General features: G+C 44.1%; 1 protein-coding gene across 5 annotated transcripts in view; it reads right to left on the reverse strand.

Moving 5' to 3' along the window:
• Positions 1–24,576, reverse strand: part of TMEM45B (transmembrane protein 45B) — a 272,895-nt gene that overhangs the window by 224,185 nt on the left and 24,134 nt on the right. For all 5 annotated transcript variants that reach the window (XM_069224488.1, XM_069224483.1, XM_069224486.1 and 2 more), the window contains one exon: positions 16,154–16,254. The gene's annotated coding sequence lies outside the window, so the exon portion shown is untranslated. The remainder of the gene's footprint in view (positions 1–16,153; positions 16,255–24,576) is intronic.

The following is a 24,576-nucleotide window of genomic DNA, read 5'->3' on the forward strand; positions in this document are numbered from 1 at the left end:
CAAGCACCGCTCCGCTGGGCCCTTCATCTCAAGCACCGCTCCGCTGGGCCCTTCATCTCAAGCACCGCTCCGCTTGGCCCTTCATCTCAAGCACCGCTCCGCTGGGCCCTTCCTGTCAAGCACCGCTCCGCTGGGCCCTTCCTGTCAAGCACCGCTCCGCTGGGCCCTTCCTGTCAAGCACCGCTCCGCTGGGCCCCGCCGTCTCAAGCACCGCTCCACTGGGCCCTTCCTGTCAAGCACCGCTCCGCTGGGCCCTTCCTGTCAAGCACTGCTCTGCTGGGCCCTTCCTGTCAAGCACCTCTCCGCTTGGCCCCGCCGTCTCAAGCACCGCTCCGCTGGGCCCTTCCTGTCAAGCACCGCTCCGCTGGGCCCCGCCGTCTCAAGCACCGCTCCGCTGGGCCCCGCCGTCTCAAGCACCGCTCCGCTGGGCCCTTGATCTCAAGCACCGCTCCGCTGGGCCCTTCATCACAAGCACCGCTCCGCTGGGCCCTTCCTGTTAAGCACCGCTCCGCTGGGCCCCGCCGTCTCAAGCACCGCTCCGCTGGGCCCTTCCTGTCAAGCACCGCTCCGCTGGGCCCTTCATCTCAAGCACCGCTCTGCTGGGCCCTTCATCTCAAGCACCGCTCCGCTGGGCCCTTCATCTCAAGCACCGCTCCGCTGTGCCCTTCATCTCAAGCACCGCTCCGCTGGGCCCTTCCTGTCATGCACCGCTCCGCTGGGCCCTTCCTGTCAAGCACCGCTCCGCTGGGCCCTTCCTGTCAAGCACCGCTCCGCTGGGCCCCGCCGTCTCAAGCACCGCTCCGCTGGGCCCTTCATCTCAAGCACCGCTCCGCTGGGCCCTTCATCTCAAGCACCGCTCCGCTGGGCCCTTCCTGTCAAGCACCGCTCCGCTGGGCCCTTCCTGTCAAGCACCGCTCCGCTGGGCCCCGCCGTCTCAAGCACCGCTCCGCTGGGCCCTTCCTGTCAAGCACCGCTCCACTGGGCCCCGCCGTCTCAAGCACCGCTCCGCTGGGCCCTTCCTGTCAAGCACCGCTCCGCTGGGCCCTTCCTGTCAAGCACCGCTCCGCTGGGCCCTTCCTGTCAAGCACCGCTCCGCTGGGCCCCGCCGTCTCAAGCACCGCTCCGCTGGGCCCTTCATCTCAAGCACCGCTCCGCTGGGCCCTTCATCTCAAGCACCGCTCCGCTGGGCCCTTCATCTCAAGCACCGCTCCGCTGGGCCCTTCCTGTCAAGCACCGCTCCGCTGGGCCCTTCCTGTCAAGCACCGCTCCGCTGGGCCCCGCCGTCTCAAGCACCGCTCCGCTGGGCCCTTCCTGTCAAGCACCGCTCCGCTGGGCCCCGCCGTCTCAAGCACCGCTCCGCTGGGCCCTTCCTGTCAAGCACCGCTCCGCTGGGGCCTTCATCTCAAGCACCGCTGGCCCATTGACAGTGCCGGTTCTGTGTCGAGCAGGGCTTCAGGAAGCACTCTGGGCACCATACCTTCTCCATTAACAGTGGAGTCGGTAATCCATCTGATGGACTGTGGCTTGGCACTTCCCAGGATGGTCCAGTGGGCAACCCACCCACTGTAGGGACTTGAGAGACTGTGTCTTTGCACTCCCCAGGATGGTACAGTGGGCAAGCCACCCACTGTAGAGACTTGTGAGACTGTGGCTTTGCACTCCCCAGGATGGGACAGCGGGCATGGAGGCCCCTCGTGGATCTGGCGTCGTGGACTCATGTGGCTGAGGTGCCCCCCTTCCCTTCCCCCTGAGGTGCCTGTAGTTTTATCATCTGATGCCCCAGCAGTGTTCTCTCCAATGGTATCTGGTCTCCTGTGTGGGCTTTGCCCATGTGTTTGTGCACATTGGCCCACGGACTATGGAACTTTGACGGAATGTGCAGGACTTATTGCCTATGTATATATTGTTGACTATGTTCCTTCCTTATTTTTGTATCTTTTATATAGCATATTTCCCATACCTTCAATGGAGCTATTTATACATATATTTTATAGATCATTTTAATTGTGTCTTTGCATTATTCCGGGGGGTTTGGGTGGTGTCACTCTGACTTGTTGCTCGGCATTGGGGTGTAGGTATTTGTGGTGGGGGGGTGGGTGTATGGTGCATGTGTGTGCCCGTAAGCTTTCCTCCTCCCCCTCGCCTGTGTCGTAGGTGCAGTACTCACCGTTGTCGTCTGCGCCGGCGTTCGTACTCCTGGTAGATGAGCAGGTAGACAATAGCTGGTAGGATGCGTAATTCGGGTTCCATGCTGTCCAGATTCCTCGTGGAATGTGTATTGGTGAGCGTTTTCCCGTTCGTAGTCTGTTTCCGCCGTGTTTTTATCGGCGGGGCTCCCGCCCCGGAAAAGGTGGCGGATTGGTGAGTTGTGATAGGGTGGGCGGTACATTGTCTGCCGCCTGCCTGTTGGCGGTGACCGCCGCGCTGTTTGTCTGTCCCGCCGTGGCGGTCGGAGTGTTAAAGTAGCGGGCTGTGTTGGCGGTTCCTGCCAGGGTCCGAATTCCTTTTTTTTGACCGCCTGCCTGTTGGCGGGTTGGCCGCCGCTTTATCACCGACCGCCAGGGTCAGAATGACCCCCTTAGTATTGACAAATGAGATTGTGGGATGCAGTACCAGAGAAAATTCCAGACGTCCAAACTCCAACTGGTGGTGGTCAACGACAGATTGCATTTGCATTCAGTACGATTATACCCTTCACCAAAATAATCTTTATCTGAGCCCAAAGCTGGCATGCCTGTGCACTACCTACACTAACTCTTAATTCTATATGTTGGACCTAGAAGAATCTATTGTGCATATCTGTCTGCAGCAAAGCACTCAAGTGGCCACAAGCTGATGAGTGCCACTGTGAGAAACACCTTCAAACTACCCTCCAATGCCTTTGGGCCACTGTAGGAATGATCGAAGTTTGGTGGAACTATACCAAACACCCGTCAAAAGCTGAACTTTGGTAGACCCTTGGTTGACATAGATGCTTCTTTACCCCATAGTCCCTGATACTTCACCTTCTCCATTATATTATGGACATCATATGCCAATATGTGAAGACTACTCAGCTTTACCTCAATATTTCTTTAACAGTTACAAATTAGACCTTGTTCATACAAGCCATTTGTTTTCACTTTCACCGTAAGACATTAGAGCGAGTTGCACATGTTTCAGAGACACAGATTAACAGGTAGCAGTAATGCAATCGGACATGAGGTATCAAACAAGATTACACAGTTCATTGAGTGAGAGTCGGGTCACTTAACTTACCCAGGGGGAAGGGTGTCAAGATTTATGCAAAAAGGAAGGTGTTTTCAGTCATTTCGTGAATACCAGGATGTTGGGTACAGTTCACAGCTATGGAGAGAGGGACTTAGAGATGATGCTGCGGTTCGAAACAACCGCAGCATCATCTCTAAATTCGAAACAGTTCTTGAAAGCCTTTCAATTTATTTTTTGAGGTATACCCAGCTTCTCCTCCTAATGAAGTGCTAAGAACCCCGACTAAATAGGTTTGGCAATTTAGACAGATGACTTTGTGAGCAACATTTGAATGTCAGTACTTGCTTATCTGGAAACCCAATGAAGATACTTGTGGAAGGCTGTGATATTGCTGAATCTTACAATTGTAAATGGGGGTGAGTAGTTGAGTCAAGCACTGCCCTGACGGGAGCCATCAGGTTTGTGGGATGTCAAGAAGAATAGCATTTCCAGTTAAGACGCGAAAGAACCAGTACGTTACAGTGTTTTTAACTGTCTAGGGAGGAGCTCTTTTTTCTTTCTGTTTGAGGAAGCGTAGATGAAAATTAGCACATTTTGTGATTAAATCTATGTGTGGATTAAATTGAGAAAGCATGGTCAAGAATCAATCCAACTAACTTTACACAATAAGCAAGGGACCGTTTAAAGCTATTTCCATTGAATTTGAGAATTGTATATCGTGAATTTGTTTCTGTGTTTGTGAGAAGAGAGCTCCTATTTCCATTTAGAGAGGTTAAACTGCAGAAGGTTGACGAACATACAGAGTTTCAGTTTATTACGGAGTGATTGTTGTGTGTGTGTAAGGAATTTTTATGTACAGTTGTGTATTAGTGGCATACTGATGTAAGGCACACCAGTCTGCTCCAGCACCAGAGCCAAGTACTCAATAGACATTCAAGAGAGTAGGAGTGAGTATATCGAACCCTGCTGTACCCTGCAGAAAGCTCTTTTCCCTTTAAAGATATGCATACTGTTGTTCACCAGTTGTCAGTGGTCGGTGAAGAACAAGGCAAAAGATCTGAAGAGGTAACCATGGAAGCACAGACAGTGTTCCAAAGTGCACGTTAGCTTACCCTGGTAAACCTTTTTGAAGGCTGCGGAGGGGTCGAGCAGTAGGACATTGTTTCCATCAACCAGTATGTGGCAAATGTTGTTCAGAAGTTTTAAGGTTGTGGTTTCAGTGTTAATCTAGAACAGAAGCCGGTCTGGTAGCCAATAGGTATTATTTTATGATGAAGGACACCAGTTTGATGGAGAAGTGCATTAATATGCAAATGCATATTGGAAAGAGGCTTGAATTTTGAGAGAATACTGTAGCCTGGGTTCAATATTTTCCAAAATAGAATAACTTGTTCAATTTTTAATATATTTGGGAAGATGCTTTGGGATAGGCAGCCATTGGTTAGCACACACCAGGATTCTCTGAAGGGCTAGGAATTCTTTTAGATGATACAGGCCGGGAGTCGATCTAAGTAATAATTAGCAGGGTTTAGACCTTTTAAATGTTTGGCAATTTTGTCCCAAGTCTCTTATGGTATTTGCATTGTCTGTGAAATAGTGGAGCACCGTGGGATCCTGAAGGAGATTTAATATTTTGTCCAGGTCAGAGGACTTGGTGATTTGGTCCTGTTGGTAGTTTAATTTAGCAGGAACAATAGCACACTTAGAGGCCCGATAGCAATTTTCAACAATTTCCATGTCAGACATGGCTGGATGACTGTCCCATCAACTGAAGGTAAATCCTTTGAAACGGAGTTCCCTCTAATTTCTACCATGTCTTTGAACGTCCAAATGCGATTTTGGATTTATGCTTGTAGTCGACTGTAAGACATAAGACTCAACTTCAAAGAGCATATTAACACCATGTCTAAGAATGCTTATTTCCAACTGAGATTCAGACTATTTATCTTCAGAGCAGGACCTCTGGTCCTTTGTAGAATTTATTGTTCCCTCAGGTTTGGACTATGACGACTACCTTTTAAATAACTGACCAAAGTTGTACCTGACTACCCCAAATGAATCTTTGCATGTGACAGCATAATTTATCACCATAAGAAAATAATTTCACCAAATCTTTATAAAGGTCCAGTGATTTTCCTTTGAAGGCAGTTAGATCTAAAAATATGACTGTATTATCTGATCAGATCGTATTTGATCAGATACTCTGTATCTGATCATCAACTGACAGTCTCGGTAGGTCAGCCATTTCTACACAGTGTAGACACAATCACACTGGAATTTCCATCTTTTAAACTATAAATGTACTACTGCTCATTCCTTTTCTGGCACTGCTACCAAAATGTGCTTCCTTCTACAGTCTTCCCTCCTTTGCATACTACATTATGAAAACACCCTGAAACATATTTTCGAAAGTCACTTTTATCTTGGATCTTACACACTGGCTGTTTGACCATTGTCTGTCTTCCCTCAGTTCAATCTCGGCCATTTCCATTATGGTCTTACTTCTATGACTCACTTTAGCTTCACTTATCCCTGGTTCCTGTTCTCAGTACTTTCTGTATTTCCTCTTGGTACTTGCTGTCCCCTCACCGTACTGCTCTTAATTTGCTGCAGTTGTAGCACTTTCATCACCCCTATAAATCTCCTCTACATTGTCTGTTTTAATGTTTCCTTAATGGGACCATTTTGCTCTTAGTGACTCACCTACGCCTTGATATATATATATATATATATATATATATATATATATATATATATATTTGGACTTGGCCCTTTCTGTAGGGTCATCACCAGACTTTTTGTCTTCCTCCTCCTTTTTTCTCTGAATTTATTTTTGCTGGCCTTGGGACTCTGTGCCCTTTACCATTGCTAGAGGGCTTTAGCTCTCTCCTTAAAACCTTTTAGATTGGCTTATACCCAATTGGCATATTTAATTTACTTGCAAGACCCTAGTAAAGTGGAACTACATGTTCCCAGTGGCTATAAGTTAAATGCTACTGGTGGGTCCATAGCACTTGTGCCACCCTCTCAAGTAGCCTTTTAAACATGCCTCAGGCTTGCTACTGCAGAATGTGTGCAGTTTTAAGCTGCAATTTCAACATGACAAATACACTTTTTGCCAGGCCCAAACCTTCCTTTTTAATACACATAAGTCACCACTGAGGTAGGCTCTGAAAAGCCGAGAGGGTAGGGTGCAATGCATTAAAAAGGTAGGACATGTACTTTTAAGTTTTACATGTCCTGGTAGTAAAACACTCTTAAATACGTTTTTATCTACTGCAAGGCCTACCTCTCCCATAGGATAACATTGAAGTTACCTTATTACATTGTATAAGTATAATTTCAAAATGGGAGGAGGTAAATAGTTCATGTTTGGTGTCTCTTGAATCACTGAAAATCCTAACTTATTTTGAAATTGAATTTTAATTTTCAGTTCTGAAAATTACACTTTTAGAAAGTTGGCATTTTCTTCCTTTAACCATTTGGGGCCTGCAGTCTGTCTCTGGTACACATGACTGGGTGTGGCTGACAGATGGGGATACTGGTTATTCCCAAGAGACTGCTACACACAATGGAGAGATGAGGTGTGACTGGACGGGCCATCGCTGGCCTGATGAGTGGAAGGAGGTAGTTCCAGCCCCACTCACACTTGAATAGGATGTTTTCTGTCTACCCACAAAGACCTAAATACCCCTTGTAGTTAGTCTTCAGCCACTGCCAGGAAGGCACTTATGCACTTCAAAGATATGTCTCTAGAAGTTTCTCCCCACTTCAAAGGCACAACTGTGTATAAATACTGGACCTCAAGCGACAACTCTTCAGTATATTTATTGACCTATGGACACTCTGTCAGGAAAAAGGACCTCTGTGCTGCTACAAGGAATTCCACTCTGCTGGACTGCTGCTCTAAAGGTACTGTTGTTCTGCTGTGCTGACCAACTGCCCTCTTGCGTTGTGAAGAAGAACTGAACCTGCAACTTCATATTGAGCCCAGGACCCCATAATGACTCAAAGAGCTAGTCTCTTGGCCTCCTGATCTGTGCCTTAGGGACATAAAAGCCTCCCCAACCAGCACCTTGACCCATCTGCAGTGCATTCCTGAGCCCCAAGTCATGCCCCTCAGGTCCTGGACCCTTGGTGTGGCTCACCATCCAGAAATCAAGATTTGAGTTATTCGCGACTATGAATGGACCCTTTCGCACCAAGACACATTGCTTGTACTGAGAATCAATGTGAGCTGCCTCCATCCCATCAGTTTGCACCACAGCATCAACCACCCACAGAGGACTGACAACACAAAGCTCCAACCCACCTGTCTGCGATACCTGACCTGCTAGTCTTGCTATACCTGCAACCTCCTGCGACATTCTTTGCTCATCGCTGCCCTCTCCAACACTAACGGACTCTAGCACAAAACCAGAGAAAGTAAACATTCAGCGGGACTAACCTGGGACTGCATCTGACATGCACTTCATCACGGTTGACCTGAATTTTTTACTTTGACCCAATCCAGTGCGATCAGATAGCTGTGGTTGGGACTTTATGCTTTAAAACACAATTTTTCATTAAAAATGTATTCTTCTGATTGGATTTTTGTTATTTTGGTCTTGTTTATTTATTAAATTTTGCCCTATTTTTGTAACCTCGTGTGTGATTTTTTATGTGTAGGGTTCTTACTGTATTACTGTTTGAAGTGTTGAACAAATACTTTACATATTGCCTCTACATTAAGCCTGACTGCTCTATGCCAAGCTACCAGAGTCTTAAGCACAGGTCAATTTGGGGATTGTTTATATCTTACTCTGACAAGGATTGTGGTTGCTTTACCAAGGCTCACACTCCAGTCAACCAGTAACCCAATTTCTCAGGTGTAGATACTTAAAAAAACAAAGGTTACAGGGAGGTTATAGTTAGGCTCACATTTTAAACATACAAAACCATAGAGATTCACCTGTTGTAGTTGGAGTTATCTAAAGTAACTATAACTTGTTTCCTAAGGTAACTATAACTCGCACCCTCGCCATGTACAGTTTTTCCATCAACATTTTTACTGCAAATATTACATTGATATTATGAATGATATGATCAAAAATATCATGAATGTCGTAATTTGTGCGGTAATTAGCAGTGCATGGCGAGGGCGCAAGCTAAAGTTACCTTAGGGAAGTGGTGGTCCACAGGGCTGCGGGGGGTCCACATGGCCTCCCCTTAATTTAAATTAATAGACCTGGATAGGTGGTGGCCCCTGAGGCTGCGGGGAGACATGTGGCCACGCATCAATTTACTATTCTGCCCCCTTTGTTTACATATGCTGCCTGAGGATGTGGCGGTCCCCGAGGCAACAATAAGCCCAGAAAGGGGGGCGGGCTGTGTGCACTTCTTCTCATGTTTTAGTATCCCCCCCAGACCTGACCCGCCCAGGGGTTTTAAAAAAAACAAGCTTGGGCACCCACACTTGTTTTTATTTTACATTTTTGGGGCAGGAATATAGCAAATTTGAAGCAAAAAAAATTCAAATGCTTTTTTTGCCATGCTGAGGTCCCTTTAGGACCCCAAGAACAATGCTGGGGGGTCAGGGTATTCCTACCCTGGGCCCTTTTCTTTTTTTCACTTTGTTTTAGGGATTTGACTGAATCAGAGTCTCAAGGTGGCTGCCAACACTTCCTGGTTGAAGAGTAAGCAGGCAATCAGAGCTGTGCATTTCCCTGAACAAGCTTGTCATTATTTGCGAAGTCATTGGAAACGATCTGCAGCCCTAGATATATAAATTTGTTTTCACTTTAATATCTCAAAAACTACTGGACAGATTTACACCAAATAAGCAAAAGCATAATTTGCATAACAAAAGCAAAATTTGGTGTAATTACGTCCAGCGTTTTGGGCTGTAGTCTTGTTCAAAGGTTCTATAGGAATTAACATGGAATATGCATATATTTTTACCTCCTTTTTTCTCAGTCCCTACTTGACGGATCGTCCCAAAGCTTTCCATGCACACAGGAATCACTGGGGCACTTTTTATGAATTTGTGGTGAAGATTCATCAAACTGTGCCAAATTTGGTCTAATTCCGCCCAGCGATTCAGGCTGCAGGCGTATCTAAAGAATCTATGGGATCATCAAAGAAAATGGCTGACTTCTCTTTGTCCGGTGGGTTTAAGTAAGAAACGTTCCAAATTCTTCAGGGTCTTCCATTGGTGGGTTCATAGGGTGGCTTCCTTTTGACCAATTAATAGTGTCTTTCTCTTAGTACTCATTTATGCATAAGGTGTCCTTGGAGCCTTGGAACACAAGTTGCAACAAAGTTTGCCAATTATTTCTACATCAGTGTCTTTATTGTCTGCACCTGCAGAAACTGACCTTGCTTCAAAGGGGATGAAACTAGCCTAGCACGAAACCTTGAGATAAGTGTATTAGTCATTTCTATTGGAAAAACACAACCTTAAAGTTAAAATACGTTTTGTTAATACAAGTGAAAACCACGCAGTTAAATTTGAGACCAGGCAACTAGGCCAAAGCCTCTGCTAAATTTAAGCTAACCATAAAATAGTTTCAACGAGAAAATCATAGAATATATTTGCAATTATGACGGATTACTACATTGTCAATTCTTCATGATTAATTAAGCTTGTTTATAATAATGGCGAACTACCTCGTGGGCACATTTTCCCACATACATTATTTTTCTTTGCTAAAATCACACTACCTTATACGATTTTGTTACATGATATATGAATATTTCTTAGTCTTTCTTTTTCTGCTTCATTACATACAAAGGTGCTACTAGTAGTTAGGGCTTCAACATAATAGCAGGCCTTCCAACTCCTGTCCTGTGACACATGGTTTTTCATTTTCTCACACAGAGACCCCCTTTAAAAGACACATTCACGCTGTGAACGGGAAACCTTTTAACAGAATAGGTTTCCTCCTCAGGTGTAAGTGCTTTGCACCGTGAAATCCATTTAAAACCTTCACAAGAAGTGGGAGATGGTCTAGAGGAGTTAATTTTTGCTGTATGTGGTTAGGGGAGGTTGGTACTGTGTAGGCAGGGCTAGCCATTTAAAGCTCCACTGGCCATGTCTCAACCCCCTTGCCAAGGCCATACCGTCTTCTCTGTAAGCGCACACAGTTCAAATGATCTAGAGGTTGATGGGTCAATAATAAGAATATTTATGTTCTGAATGGCTCTCATAGAGAGCCTCTATCTGCATAACTCGCTGCTATGACATAGCAATAGTTGATAACAAAACTGTTTACCCATTGCTGTGATGTCATAATGGGCTTTCATGCCAGGCTGACAGGGCGCTCTGAGAGCCTGTCAGTGCAGCTCTGCATGCCTGCTTTGAATGAAAACAGAAAACAAAGCTGCATAAGAGGGAAGGAAGGTAAGCAAGGTGGTTGGGGTTGGTTAGGGGTTGCAGGTAAGGTTTTTTTAAATTTGGGAGGGGGGTGGGGAGATGGAGGAGAGGCTGTGTTATGTATTGTTCCCTTCCTCATTACTCCTCTGCACCTGTGTAGCAGCTGAAGGCAAGGGAAGATTATTTCGGGGGCATACATATCATAAAATTAAAGATGGGTAAAAAGTGAGTTATGGGGCTATTTTTCACTGAGGGGTTCTGAGTGACACCATATCTCTCAGAACCCTTCAGTGAAAAACATCCCTGTAATTCTCTGTTACTGATCTATGATTCGATATGTTATGCAAGGCTTCCATAGGAAGCCTCTGTCGTTTACACCAGATCCTAACCCTGGCTATTCATTGCTATGACATAGCAACATTTCATAACAAAACTCATTACCTTTTGTTGTTGCATCATAAAGACCTTCCAAAGAAGGCTGACAGGACTTTCTGAGAGCCTGTCAGCTAAGCGCTGCTAGTCTGTCTTGAATGAAAGTAGACAGCAGAGTTGCAGAAGGGGAAAGTAAAGCAAGAAAAATGGTGAGGGTTGGTTAAGGGTGGCAGAGAAGGTTTTTTTTCCCCACAATTGGGTTCGGGAGTATTACAGCCATAACTTTTTTTAAAATCTTTTTACATCTTCTGTTCACATACCGTTTAAGTCATTTACATGTTCATGCACATAACTGTGTAGTCACCCACAGATACTTGCAATAGTTTTATTACGTTTTAGTTTTTGATGTTACCCTGCATAACAGATTCCCTTCTTGTAGCATAAATATGTACATAGAGCCAAAGGTCATACTGGTAACATTTTCGCTGCTATTGAGGTATGCTTTTATAGTTATGAGATATCAACTTCAAGCTTGATTAATTCCCATACCACTGGTGTATAAGGGTGAGCTTTAGTTGCAGCACCTGGCAATAAATATACCCACCTCTACCTACAATTATCCATCTTTTCTCTGTATTACATGTCCAAATTAACAGCAATATAGGGATGCTCCCTATTTGCCACATTTTTTATTATAAGCTATTCCCATGCTTCTATGCAAGATAGAATCATTAATTCCTCCTGGAAAATAATGTTTTGAATAGAGAGGTTCTTGTTTAGGCATACTTTTCTTACTGAAGAAATTATTGTATTTTCTATAGCATTGGGGGGTATCTGACCTCCCAGAACGGTCTTCGGACACCGCCTTCAAACTTCATCCCGCTGTAGTTTTTTTGACTTGTCTTATCAACTAAGTCCAAATGTAGAAAGCTTCACAGTGGCTTCGACCCAAGGCCATTCCACAATGCTCTCTCCTCTGTCACCTCCTGCAGGCTTGCCCTGCTGATCTTTACCTTCTCAGACACTTTCCTTCAGAATTTGTTTTTTAAGTCCAAAGGTGAGTGCTGATTAGACCCAATTCACTTCTAGTATCCGCATTGTGCTCCATCATGGTCGGCCTTAACGTTCCACTTTGGCCTGGGTCTCATGCTAATAGCTGTCCGCAGTTGGCACTTTGACCTTTTAGGAGCTATTTTGAACCTTAACCTTTAAAAATTCATACCTCCAGTTCTACCAATTGGATTTTGTTTTCATTTTAGTGTCAGATAATTAATTGCAATTTTTGTCTATTTTTGCAAATTGGTTTGGGATTTAACTTGTACTGTGTTTTCACTTTATTACTGTTTGTGTGTTATATATACTTTACACATCTCCCCTAAGTTAAGCCTGACTGCTTTTTGCACCAAGCTACACAGAGTTAAGCACAGGTTAATCTAGTGAACCTGCAAGAAATTGTGGCCACTGTTTGCCCACAGCTCGCACCATAGTCAACCAAAAGCCTAATTTCTCACTAATGCTTAATTATTATGATATTGCACTGAAATGCCCCTCTGTTATTTGGCGGTGTCCACTTTTTTTAGTTTTAACTTTTTTGATTAAGCCGAAGCTTTGAATGTGTATCTAGGTGTGACTATTAAATGGTGGGAAACCCTTTTATTGCTTATAGGAATTTGCCAATTTATATCTGTTTCTTTTATTTATATAGCCATGAAACTCTGTAATAATGCACAGTTTTATTCCAGATAAATTAATAGAGTTGATGCTAATAAGGCCAGAGGTGATGCTACATACCTTGCTTTTATGGCTTAGTAGGCCATTATTTTGAATGTATGCCACATTATATATTTTTTACTTTTCTTTCGTACTTGAGCCAACTCTGCTGCATAATTTGGTCTTCCACTGCAGCATAATTACAGCTGCTCTCACAGCTCGAGGATAACAGACCAGAAACTCGTTTTTAAAAAAAAATTAATGGTTGCACACATCAGTTGATTACTATTACTATGAGTGCCTTTCAGGCTAAGTCTATTCTACAAAGGTTTGTGGGTTGCTGTGCCATCCAACTTTTCCATCTGTTTAAGTTCGATAAAATGGTTAGAGGTGAGATCATTATTAAATACTCATTTTATTTTATCGCTAAACCTGATTTCGGTTTGTGGGTGAAATTATTAAACTATTTCCTTTGCCATAATATATATTTAAGGTCTATCAAAAAGAAACTTTACCTTGTTGCGGTGCTGGAAGAGAAATAACTAATTTTGTTGTAGCTTTTCTGGAAGAAAACAAAGGCAGAAACTCAGATTTAGAGCATTGTTAGTTCTGCTCCAGGTTCGTACCTGAACGGTATCAAGCTCATGGTGGCAAAGCTTGTGGGACTATTCACCAATATCACACAGTGCTTGGCACTAGCAATGTATTCATATAACAATTGTCCAGTGGGGCTCATTCAAATGTGGTACCTACCTATGTGTCTTAGGAGGAGCTGAGAGCTACACAGATTTATTTAACTGACCAAAACTAATTACGAAGAAGAGAAAACAGAGAACTGATATAGTTTGCATCTTTTAATGTTTTGACTCCTATCAAATGTAACAATCAAGAAAATAAGTGAGCAAAGTGCAGACAACGCAGGGCTCCAATGGTGATTATGTTTCTAAAGAATATAGATAAAGGACTCTATGCAACTCTCCATGGTTGTATGCACTGATTGATAAAATTCGTAACTGCGTTTGCATAGATCAGCGTGGAGTCCCTTGAAGTTATATCACATATAACAACTAATAGGGAGGGTTTGTCAACGTTTCAACTCCATGTAATTGTTAGGGTATCTCAGGACATAGTCATCTGACTACCCAGGCTTGAACAAGAACACGGTGGAGCTAATCTCACCCTGGTCCCACCTGGTAAGACAGGGTTGTCCTGGTTATTCAAACAAGGTCACTAGGAAGGAGCATTCCATATGTAGATGATGTAATGAAACATGTAATAAAACGTGTTTATTACGACACACCCAGACCCAACAAAATGCCTCCTAAATCTGCTGGAAGAGGTACCCTATATTGAAAAACATAAGTATTGTGGCCCTCACACAGTTATCACAACTAACAACACACCTGCTACAAGCTCAAAAGATACTGCTGACCCTTCTCCCAAACAAAACAACACCACCACTAACACACCTTTTCTAAACTGCTATCAAACCATCACACAAAACCGTATAGGCAAGAGAGGAGGTGGTCTAGGTATTATGTTCAAACAGGCAATAAATCTCAGTGAAACAGACAACATTTCCATACAAGGTTGTTAGGCCCTCCTCACCAAATGCAACCCTACTCCAACTTCCTCTTTTAACTTTCTCCTCCTTTACAGATCTCCACCTAACAACTCAACATTCCCAGATGCTTTTCTAGACACAGTCTCAAACCTTATTACATTATACTCATACCTATGCATTCTTGGGGACCTAAATATTTGGTTTGAAAAACCCAATATGCCCTGTCGCTGGACAAATCCTAGATGTCATTTTTGCAAAGCCTGAACTCGTTGCCATTCACAGCATCATGCCAATCACATGGCCAGACCACCATTTGATAACTTTCCAACATAAAACACCACTAATCAACACACCCCACAGCAACTTACATACATGCACCTAACGACCATTGAGCAAAATCAATTTTGAAGACTTAAAAACACAGCTAACAGCCAACACAGAACTAGATACGATTAATTCTGTTCCAAAACTTTATGAGTGGCTAAAGGAAGCTTTTGATATCCTAATACCACTCAGAAAAACTAAACAAGACAAAAGAAAACCAACACCTTGGAGAAACACAGAACTTAAAAAGATAAAGCAACAAATCAGAAGGTTACAGCGGACCTGGCTCAAAACAAACAACATTCAAGACAAACTGCAGCTACACAAACTTAACAGAATGTACAAATTATCAATCAAAAAAGCTAAAAAAAAAAGGTACTACGCAGACAGAATTCTAAATGCTAAATCTGCAACCAAAGTATTTTATAAAATTCTCAATGAATTTTGAAAACCTAAATGCATGGAAGGAAGTCATTCCACTATTCAAGATTTCACAAACAAACTGGCAACTCATTACACAACAAAGGCAGACACATTGGACTCCTATTTAAAAAAAAAGAAAACCATCAGCACCAACCCCTTTCCTAAAATCCCCTCTAAGAATAAACCAACCCAGCCTCTACAGTCCTTCAAACAAATATCACAAGGTGAATTTATGGATTTGGTCAAAGCAAGCAGGCCTTCTGGTTGCCCGTCTGACCCTTGTCCACCACACATCTTCAAGAACATTCTTTTATCTACGTCTGCTAGCACACCTGTAAGGAGGATCATCAATAACGCTTTAACTACAGAACCTTTTCTTGAAGACCTGAAAAATGCATACATACGTCCGTTATTAAAGAAAACAAACCTAGGCCCACAGGACCCCAATAATTAGAGACCAATCACAAATGGACTGTAACAGGGGCACTGTTACGGGGTTGCAGGCGGCCGAGCAAGTTGCCGTGACTACCCAGGATGCCGTAACCAGTAAGTACCCCGGGGACACCTTGATGAGCAATGACCATGCAACGGCTTCCAGGTGAAGGAGGAGGGTCTGGGGCACGGAGGGAGAGAAAAGTGAGCAGACGGGCAGAGAGAGATACAAGGCAGGAAGGAGCTGGAGGACACCATAACACGGACGGAGGACCCTAGCAAAGCAAAAGACGAGGAGGAAAGAGAGGACATAGGAGGAAAACAGCTGGGGTCAAAAGAAGACCCAAAAGGGGACACAGAAGTCGAAAGGAGCAACGAGGGGGAGAAAAAGGAGGAGGGAAGCAGAGGACCACGTGGAGGAAACCTAGCACTTGGTGTTGGAGCGGACGGGGAACCAGACAGAAAGGAGGACACTGTCAAAGGACCACGCCACGTTCCTGGAGAAGCGTGGCTACACAAGGTATGGAGGTTTTTCAGCACAACTGTACCTATTGGGGCTAAGGGGCACGAGGGGGAAGTAAGGGAGTCCCAGAAGGGGCAGCCTCCTAGAAGGAGGGTCAGGTGGAAAGGAGAGTGCCATTTTTCTTTCTCTTGCATGCAACCTACCACATGTTTTGCACTTTGGAGTGACCCCTACCTAAACATCCCTCACTCAGTCCCCTCCCTGGTGAAGCCCCAACCACACTACCCACTGTTATACTTACCTGTTATATGGTTCTCCTTAATTCCGAGGTACACTGATGAACGACGTGACCTGGGAACAGCAGACCTTCTCACCACTCCTTCCAAGGTCAGAGGAACCAACCTAAAAGAAGAAAAGAAAGAACTCTAGTTATATTTACAAAACGGTGTCTATTTACTTGTCGCAAAACTAATAAATAATAACAATCCCACCACCTAGACTGCGTGGCAATCAATAACCATCACATGGACCTTTCCTGGGCAAACTGATAGAAAGAGCAGCATTCACCTAGATGTCACAATTCATTGAAGACAATTCCAAGCTTTCAGACTACCAAACTGGATTCCGCCCAGGGAGGCACTGAATCGGCACTCATAGCAATCTGGGATGATCTTAAAAACACAGTCGACCGTAATGGAGTTGCTGCACTACATCTCTTGACTCTCTCGGCCACCTTTGATACGGTTCACCATGACACCCTAATTCAAAGACTCCACGAAGCTGGCATAGAAGGGACTGCTCCCGACTGGATTACATCCTACCTTCAAAACAGAACTAATATTATCTGTTCTCCCCCCTTCTCATCTAAACCCTACCTCACAAAAGCATGGGTCCCCCAAGGATCAATTATCTCACATTTGCTTTTCAACATCTACATGATATCATTATCAGAACTGATCACTGATTTCCAACTCACATGCTACAACTATGCAGATGACATATAAGTACTACTTAAATTGGAACGCCCCATTGAAAACTCACAAATCTTCAGTTGCCACAGAGCCGTTGATCAGTGGATGATTGGGAGCCATCTCAAACTAATTGCTACCAAAACAGAAATACTTACATGTGGTGACTGGAAATATTATTACCCACTGTGCACCTGGCATGACGATCTCGGACCACCTCTTCAATTATCCAAGGAAGTTAAAAACCTTGGAATTACCATAGACTCCAAGTTAACAAAGAATGCCAAAGTGGACAAATTAACACGAACAAGCTTCATCACCTTAAAAACTCTGCAACGCATCTCCCCTCCCCTTCGGATTTCCACACAAGGTGCAGGCTACTATCTCTCTTGTACTGTCCAAACTGGATTATGCAAATGGCCTCTACCATGGATCATCTCTACCTATTAAGAAAAAACTACAATGTATTCAGAACTTCGGTGCCAGGCTACCATTACATGTAAAGTCACTTCTCACCTGCCTCGAGAGCACTACACTGGTTACCCGTTGCCAGAAGATCCACCTTCAAGCTGCTTTGTATCACCCACAAAGCTATACATGGAACAGGACCACTTTTTATCAGAAACAAACTAACCAAATACATTACATAATCAAAGAAACCTCTACTCAAAATTGGTACCCTGCCTTAGAACACCACCTACAAGAAAAAGTCTACAGGAGGTACATTCTTCTCCGTTCAATCAGCCAAACTATGGAATTCATTATCCCCAAACATAAGATCCATGGATAAATATCTTGTCTTCAGAAGACTACTCAAGAGTTGGCTCTTTCCTTCATAATCACCATATTCAAACAGCAATGGACTGCATATGCCTGTGTTAAAAATAGTTTTAATCTGATTGTGTATATTCTAGATATGTATAGTTTTTTAGGAAATATGTATTGCTACTATGTTATAACAATAAATGATACACATACTCTTTAAACCTGTTATTTACTCACAGCTAAATATATATATATATATCTGTGTGTGTGTGTATATACATATATATGTGTATGCTACTCTATGCTTAACATGTTCATAGGTAATTGCATAGCTCCTAGATAAGTTGTTTTATTACATACTAATGAATCCCTGCTCTCCTTTTATATCGCACTGATCAAATGTTTTATTATCATAAGCATTTCGCTATTCAAAAATTGAGGAAAGATAAATAAATGTGAGAAAGGTACACTTATTAATTAAATAATACAAATCTTGAAAGTCTGTGTTTCTACAATATCTCTTTTCTTCTCATAACATTATACCCATTATTATATTCCTCGAACATGTATTCTTTTACTATGTATTTACATATCTATTTATTTATTACGCTTGTCCTACTGTACTAGAGAAAAATTAAATAAAAATAAATAAAATAAATCTATAAATAAAATATAAATTATAAATAAGTAAATTAAATTAAAGAAATAATAATAGTGAATAAATAAATTAAATAAAAATAACGATTAAAAACTATATATATATATATTTATAAATAAATACAAATAATATAAATTTACTCTCTTGTAAGGGGCAGTAAGCGCTATATAAATACTATTACAATTACAATATAGCAGAAGTGCTTTGGTGAGGGCTTGGCTGTGGTCCTGGGTTGGTCCGTGGAGGGTGCCCTTCAACATACCCTCGCCTATTAAGTAATTACTTATGGAGATGGCTGTAAGGTTTTGTCTGTGGATCAGTTCTGTGACAGGGGTGGACGAGGGACTTGCCATTTGCTGTCTAGATGCCTTTAGAGTTCACCACAAAGGGAACTTGGATGAAATTATTATGTGATATATATTATAACCCAGCCCCATGATATTAATTAGCATAACCTCCCAAGGATGAAAGGCCGAGTTTGGATAGACCCTGCGAACGGCAAAGTTACACCGAGCTCTGGAGCAGGCGCGCCACACCAATGAGCTATGTTCCCTGTGCTATCTGAACTCGTTGCTCTTTGAGAATTCATGGCTGGATCCAAAGGGATCTCCGGTTGCTGCAGCCCTCAGGCCTGTCCCTTACACAATCGAATCCAGGTAAACACGCCGTCACCGAGCCTGTGCCCCTCCGGTGGACTTTGCACGCAGAGGCCATTCACTTGCAGCCTTCTGTGCGTCTCCCTCCCTGATTCTCCCACCATCAGTGTAAGCAGTATGGCTAGAGTGACTGGCAGGCTATACAAATATTAAACTGCTCACCAGCTGACGGTGACCTGAGCACCTGGCAGACATGTGTAGGGGGAGCGGGGCAGATGTTGCGTTCGCAGTCTTATTACTCTGTAACATTTGGACTTGGACTCTGCCAAAACATTTTTTTTAAATGCACTAGTGGAAAGCGATAATTCCATTGCAATTCTGTTCCGCAAAGGCAGCCCTGAAACAAGTCCCTTTCAAGAGGAGAGTTATGCTCCCACTCCCTCCAGCTACACCAGTGCCATTCATCAACGTTTCAAAAGTGGCCTCTGCACATCTTCTGACTGATTATCGCACATCAGAGAAGAACAAGAACCCATTCTCCATGACAGTGACCACACCAGGCACTCCCACGTCCTTCATTGGTGCTCCTAACCCCAGAATCAAATCAGAGGTCGAAATAATGGGTGTGCATATGTTCTTAAGAGGCATACCTTGCCACAGCAAGGAAAAACTCAAATACTTATAATCTAATCTTAGGGTCACTTCATATAAGACCATACCACCCGAAGGCTTCTCTCAAAAATGTTAAGCAATATAACATAACAGGACTTTGGCTCATGCCCTTCGAAATCCCCTAATTTCCTTTTTTCTTATTTAATGTACTTAGTGTTTTTTTTAATACCCTGGATACCATCAAGGGCATCAAGGTGCTTCCCAAACAAATGCAAAAAAAATATATAGCAGTGAAGCATCGAGTCTGGAGATGAAGTTGGGAGAAAAGGAGAGTACTGTGGTTCTTTCAGAACAGTAGCAGACTAAGGAAAAACATATTTGTTCTGATAGGTAGTTCCAGGTTCTTGGTATGAAATATGGGGAACGTTTGCCTGAAATGTTCAGAGATTTCTGTTGAGGCTTTTTTAAAGATGAGTTACAATCTGTTTCTGGTGTTGTAGTAACCTCCAGATATCACACAGTTCACCAAAATACAGGCCCTTCTAGTTGACAGAGCAGCTGCTGAAGATCATCCTCCCATTAAAGGAAAGCCACTGAACCTTGAGGAGTAAGGTTGATCTGATTCGGTTTCTTTGCACCAACAATTAGGATAGCACCTGTAGGGAGAATTACTTTACTTGGAGCTAGATATGCCTGGTAACACTGCCTTTACTATGTCTGTGAAGTATTTACAGATAGAAGGATTCACTTTTGTACAAGGTGGAGTTAGCAAATGACTGTTTTAATAATTAGACCCCTCCCCCCCAAGACGCCATGATTATTCAAGTTGCACAATAATCGTCAAATTGACACGTTTGAAAAAATCCTGTGATTTTTTAAAAAGTGATCTCAAAATGTGTGTTAAAAAATATCATTGGGTTGACCCTCTCTTTACTGGCTCTGTGCTGCTGCTGAGCCAGTAAAGGGAGGGTAGCAACAGGCTAGCAAGCAGCGGAGATGTTAACTTCCTCTGTCGCCTGTCTTTCAAATCCACAGAGTCCCCTCCTGTGCAATTAGTCTGCAGCCACACATTTCAGTTTGCCCCCTATGGACTCTGCAGGCCCTTGAACGGCAGTCTCTCCACCCGCCATTCCTTCCCCTTGGTCCTCTCTGTCTCCTGTTAACCCATAATCCCCCATATCGCCTCTTGTTTTGCATTTTTTATATGCCCCCAGGTTCTGCTACAACCCCCACCCCCAATTCCTAACCCCAGCACCTTCTGCCATGTATGGCAAGAAACGCAAGTTGTCTGATGACAAACAGAGCAGAAGTTTATATTGTAACCTGCTCTCTTTGGCATCAGACAAACTCCAATTCGAGGTGCTGTGCTGCTGGAGACTCTGTAAGGTTACAGATTGTGACATAGCACAGCCTCCAGCTGTGACAGAACACAGGCTTTGCACTATTTTTGTAGCAGGCAAATTTTTTGGCCCCTGCGAAAATACTGTGAATTTTGGGGTGCTGGGCTGCCAATTTTACTTTTTTTGGCCGCACAAATTGCCACCCAAAGCCACAAAATCCTGCGCTGGTCTGAATAATACTACCCAAGTCCAATGAATGCTAATTGTTCATCAATAAAGAGATCCAGAGTTGCTTAAATGAAAACAAACAAGCACTCAATGGTGTTAAAGTGGAGCAGTATACCTCCTCAGTCCTTAACATACATCCCTCGCTCTAATTTTGAATGTTAACTGGCCTTAAACTTGTTGCATATCCCCTTAATCTGCTTGCAGGATGAATTGGCTGGGCAGATCTTTTAACGAACACCTAAATGTCACTCACGCCATCAGTACTGTCACATCCACCAACCACTCACTGAGCATCTGTCACCAGACCATCATCATACCAAAGCTGCAGGATACATACAGTGCTCTACACATTGGTCTTCTAATTATGCACATCTGAGCATTAACTCCTTTCATACGAGTTGGCCAGAATCCATAGCCTTTATGAACACACTACAAAAGCAATGAAATGCTTTCACTGAGTCCCATGATCACCTAGCATCAAAATCGAAACTGCAATAAAGACCCACTGCAGCAGCACAACTCATCTCAACCAATAGATAAAACAGACCAGAAATCGACCGTTGTTGACTGTTGGACCTGGCAGTTGTGGCAGGTTCATCCCCTGACTTTTTGCCTCCTTCCTCCTATTTTTTTCTGACCTCTTGCAGTTGGCTCTAGGGGTCTGAGCACTTTATCACTGCTGACCAGTGCTAAAGTGCAGGTGGTCTCCCTTCTAAAGTTGGTATGATTGGATTATACCTAATTGGCTTTATGTCCCTTGTACAGTGGTATCTCTATACCCAAATGCTACTAGTGGGCCTGCAGCACTGCTTGCGCCACCCACTGAAGTAGCCTTACCAACCTGTCTCAGGCCTGCCAGCGCGTCCCCAGGGCACCCAAAGTTTCTCTCTTCGGACTGGAGACAGCGTCGTGGCCTAGGAGGGCAGACAGAGGCTTGTGCACCATGTCGGGTTCAGGAGCCTGTTTAAGAGCGGGGTGGAGGCCTCCTCAGAGGCCCCCGCTCCACCGGGCCCTGTTGTTGTTGAGTGCGCTGCAGGTGGGGAGGAAGCTTCCCTTTCCGCCAGGACCCCATCGGAGGCTCCCCCTTGCCCCTCCGGGCCCTTATTTGTTTTGGAGGAGATTGCAGATGGGGAGGGAGCCTCATCTGAGGCCCCCTGTGCAGCTTAGTCTCCTGCTCAGTTGCTCTGCCCCCTCTTCTTGTAGGGCCAGTTGTGGCCCAAGGGGTGGTCACAGAGATCGCAGGCCCCATGAGGGGCCCAATACAAAAATCTTTGCGGCGGGCAATCGGAGGCTTCCCGCACCGCTGGGCCCCCTATTGTTGTGTTTGGTGCTGTGCCCTCCTCCTCTGGTGGGCCTGGTGAGGCCTGGAGGGGCCCCTAAGATCGTGGGCACCAGGCGGGCCCACTTGTTTGCTAAGTCCTACATCTGCTGATATTCTGATGAGATACACTGTCTTCATGAACGTGTTAAAACTTTCCAATCAGATGTAATACCTTGTGCCTTTGCTAGGGTTAAGCTGCACTATTTGAATGGAATGGTTTGCTGTCACATGGAATGTATGATTTCAACGCTAGCATTAACATGCAGTGCAGCTGCTGTGTAGCAGGGCTGCTGAGATTACTTTGGAGATGTTATTTCATTAAAACTATTACTAGCAGTCTGGGTGAATCCTCCTCCTACAGCCAGCCACGGATGCCACATTCTTATGTTTAGAATGAATGAGTGTTCAAATCTTCCACGATTTTTCTAGAAGTTGAACTTTTAACATAATGTCTATAAATTTGGAAGCAATGTGGGTTAAATATTGCGCCCACCAAAGGGCTACCTCCGCTTTCACAAGCGGAAATAAGACATTTTACTGCTGTGTGGACTGCCTTAATTGGACTGTCTAGAAACTGCTACCTTCTTTGGGCCAACTGCATTTCTGCCTGCTAGTTCTATCTGATGTGTAATATTGTAGTTAAAAGTTATTTTTTTTTAATTGTAGTAACTTGTTTCTGAAGATTGGTCAGCTTCTTTTTTTAACATGCCACCTTTTTAACGAGAAAGAGCATTTAGGCTGCTTCAGTGACACTTAGACCCATTTAAAAACAATAAACATGTTTTTAAACATTTTGTAGACTAGCGGCAGCGCCACCAGCATCTGTTGGAAGAGTTCACAGTTCCAATCACCACTTGCGGCTTCAATCGCTGGCCTGGCCTTGTGAAAATGCTTACCCTCTTCATAATTAGTTAAATCTATACGTCTTATATAGAGCTCCTGGCACATAAGATGCAGAGAAAGAACAATGTGTTGACTTTGAAGGGCATTTGGGCTAAGGACTGCAGAGACAAACATTCCTGGAAGAGATGGAAAGCTCATCAACAAATCTACCAATAATTTGTTTGATAACCATCCTAAGGGTGCTCGTTTCCTCAGCCTTGGAAGCATGATAGGCTGGAGCTTACCGTGTCTGCAAAGGTTCTGGATAGACACTAAAAAGCACAACTTGCAGGCGCCAGTGGAGCTACAGATGGAATAAAGTACCCCCCTCTTTGGCCAATTAAGATAGTGTTAGTCACCAAGGACCGCAATGATGATTTCATATATGAAGCTAGCACGTTTCTCTGACACATATGAAGTGGAGGAGGGCACATGCGAAACACTCATACCAGAATAATAGAACATAGGCACACAGAAATAAACATAATATCAGGTACCTGCCTCCATTCCACTTTAAATGTGTCAGAGAAGAGCAAGGGGGGAGAACGTTGGTGGTTGTCAAATGTTAACTGTCAGCTGTTCAAGTAGGAAGCAAGCATTGACAATGCCATTAGTGTTGCACCCTCCACTCTCAAAAAGCATGCAGCACATCTGTCATGGGCACATATTTCACCTTCGCATTTATAGACGCACATCACTCACTATGCCTTCACCAACTGCTTACCCTGCACTCATACATCTCTCACCCATCACTATGTAGGCAAACACCACATAACCTCACTTTTAAACCACACACTCCACAAGCACCCACCTCTCACTCTGCATCCACCCATCTCTCACCCCGAACCCAGATCCCACTCACCCTGCACTTGTACTTCGCTCACAGCCATCTCACCAGGCACTCACACACTAACGGCTCACTCACCTTTCAACCAACCTATACACTCCTCCCACTTAGCCCACTGCACTCATCCTACACACAAAGCTCACATTGTGCGCACACACCCTGCAGATCCTCTACCTACACACCACTCACCTTGCACACTCACACGCCTCTCAGATTGCACGCGCCTCACACCCAGGGACGGTCAGGTCCTTTATCCCAACGGACATTTCCCAGTAGGCTTGAGCCCTTCGAGGCCGGTTTTAAAAGCTAGGACAACTGCTGGCACTTGCCATTTCCCCTAGCTCCCTGAGTTTGATTGCAGCAAGCACAGGGGAGCTTAAGAAGACAGAAAGGGAGAAGGGATAGCTGTGAAGGAGAGACCAAGAGTGAATGGAGGAAAGAGATGGATTGCTCAACGAGACTCAAGGAGCAAGGCTGCTTTGAGCTTTTTTAGCAGGTCTCCTTTTG

This window comes from Pleurodeles waltl, chromosome 3_1, assembly GCF_031143425.1.
Source record: "Pleurodeles waltl isolate 20211129_DDA chromosome 3_1, aPleWal1.hap1.20221129, whole genome shotgun sequence".
Taxonomy (NCBI): domain Eukaryota; kingdom Metazoa; phylum Chordata; class Amphibia; order Caudata; family Salamandridae; genus Pleurodeles; species Pleurodeles waltl.